Source organism: Nestor notabilis, unplaced genomic scaffold (assembly GCF_000696875.1).
Source record: "Nestor notabilis isolate BGI_N333 unplaced genomic scaffold, ASM69687v1 scaffold3102, whole genome shotgun sequence".
Classification (NCBI taxonomy): Eukaryota; Metazoa; Chordata; class Aves; order Psittaciformes; family Psittacidae; genus Nestor; species Nestor notabilis.
Genome location: NW_009917707.1, coordinates 135,522 through 138,250, shown reverse-complemented (window position 1 = coordinate 138,250; position 2,729 = coordinate 135,522).

Sequence of the window (2,729 nt, the reverse complement as noted above, 5' to 3'; positions counted from 1 at the left end):
AGGTAGCGTCCTCCTCCTGTTTCAGCATCCATGGAGAGGCTCTTCGTGGTGCCTTTAAGGCCGCTTTCAAGAGCCTTTGGAGCTAGGAGAGGTTGCCAGCAAAGTACCTGGGACTCCAAATCGGACATGGAAACTGGGAGGGAAAAATAGGTTTACAGAAATGTTTTTAAGGTCTTGTTGTGACGCTTTAGTTTGTTTAAACTATGTAGCTGCTCCCACTGGCACGGTGTGGGTACATAAATGGTTGGTGCTGGTGAGGTCCTCACCTGACCCAGGCACCGATGAAGCGGTGTGGGGCGGGAGGGTGCAGATGTCTTCATTTTCTGGAGGGAAGCTTGGGTGACAGCGAGCGTGGGGCTTCCCTGAAATCCCTGCTCGCAGGGCAGGCAGGAGCTAATCACAGGTCTCCAGTCCTGGTCACAAGCCACCCTCCTCGGAGTTGTATTGGTGCCACCGAGGGCTGCTTGCTTCGGGATTTCGATCCTGAGTGTTGGTTTCCATGAGGTTAGAAAGGTTTGTGCCGCGCTGGCCGATGCGGGATCAGCGAGCAGACTCTTTGTGGTAGGATAGCAGCACACCGGGTGCAGGAGCCGGCACGTCCTGCTGCCTCGAGGACTGCAGTCTGCTTGCTGTGGACATGTTTATGCCTCTTGGCTGCAAATTTCGGGGTGCAGAGTTTGTTCCGTGTCGCTAAATTGGTTTTATCTTACTGAGTGGTATCCACGGAAATCATGTAAAACAAGAAAAGGTAACATCTGAAGCTCCCTGGTATTTTTTGTGAGGCCCTGATGTTTTTTCTGTGCCCTTGGGGAATGTCTGGTTTAACAAACACTCAGTTTCTGTGTTTATAAGAAAACCCTCTTGTTTGTAAATTTAGCTTCTGATGTTTTATTTTCTTCCCCATGCTGACTTACAATGTTACTACACTAACAAATTTTGGTACCTTAAGTGCTCCTCCAGGCACCGTCTTGCAGAGGTAGTAATTAGATATCCAGGGTAGTTTGCTATTGTTTAAAATAGTGCTGAAATGCAGAATTATTTTGTTAGAACTGGTAGGTCATCACGACACGTTCTTAACTGTTTATTATGTATTGCATAATTTGTTTTCATTAAGGCTTTTGTGCATTATTTTTTTTTTTAATTATCTGCTTTGTGGGACTGGAACATGAGTTTGTTTATGATCAAACCAATTTTTCTTTAGGCAAGATCATCAGCGTAAGTAAAAGATGATCTGTACATAACATAGCAAGTTTTTCTTTTTTCACAAAGGTTGTAGATCCACTTAGTTGACATGGCTGCTGAAGAAAGCAGCTTTATTTCTCTTGTACTCTTGTGACTGTTCAGCCACGCGTTTGGCTTTGCGATGAGCAGCATTAGGGACCTGATTTGTCTGAAAACTTAATGAAACAAGCAGGGACAGACTTTTTTAGCCAGATCCAGCTGCCTGATCTCCATCTCTGCCACACCTGCATATGGGATACAAGAGGCCTGCTTTTCTTCTGGTGGTGGTGCTGGATCACAACAACACAAGGTGTTCGTTGAAGTCCACATTTGTGATTAAGGGTCTGCAGAATGAAGTTCCATGTTTTGTATTTCTTAGATGGTAAGAAACCATGCTCCATAGTCAGGGGTCTCTCTTTGGGTAGGTCAGATACTGAAGGGTGACACAAGGCATCCTGGTGCCTTTTCCAGCATAGGGTTTCTCTAATGGACAGGTGGATGCATGTCAGATGTTCAGCTGTCAGTATTTTCTGGCAGATCTGTTCCAGTGCTTCACTGTCTTTACTCTTGAAAGGATCTTCCCAACCTCTCATGCACAGCATTGCTGTGATCTGAAGCCGGTGTTCTTGTCTCCTCTGTAGTAAATGTCAAATATGTTATTACCTTCGTTTATCGGCAGCCTTTACGTGTGCAGAAGTCATGATTGGGTTTCTCTCCAAGCTTTTCCTCACAGGTCATGTTTTTTATGCTTCTCTTTTTTGTCACTTTTCTGTAGCTAATATTACCAGTAGTGTGTGGAGATGCCACCAATTACATGTGCAAAATCTCCAGTGCTTTTGCTGTCCAGTACCATACAACGAAATAGCTATGCTTAAACTTTTATTCTCCTGCAGCAGACCTTCTGGTTTTTCCAGTGTTTATGTCCTTCCTGTTCAAATAGAAACAAGTGAGGCAATGTCAATGCTCAATTGAGTTTACTTTGGAAAAGTAATGATTTAGTTTACTTTGGGAAAGACACCTATGGAAGAAAACTGTCGGGATACCTGTAAAGCAGTGAGGTAACAGAAAAGGAATTGATGCTCAGTGCTGGGCCTGGTTCTGGGTCAGAGTGTTACTGGTGAGATGTTGCTTTTATGTGTATTAGACGGACGAGTGTTTTAAGAACAGAATAATATTGTAAGAGAAATATTGTTGTGAGAGACTTTATGCAGGAGAGTGGTTTTTTTTTTTTCTTTTAGTTTATGAACAGTGCATATGAGCTGAATTTAATTGTGAAACTCTGCCCTATCCACACAACTATGTTAAGAGTGTTTTACTGCCAGTTCTCACAATTAGTTGGTACTAAACACTGTTCATTCTTCTGTTGCTATCTCTAATGTTTTGCTCATAATCCCTATGGAGATCACCATCTGCATTAGAATTTATGGCATGCTGCTTCCCCCCCACCCTCCTTTCTTTAAAACATTAGTTAATGCTTCTAAAGACTGACCTTTATATTTTCACCTTAG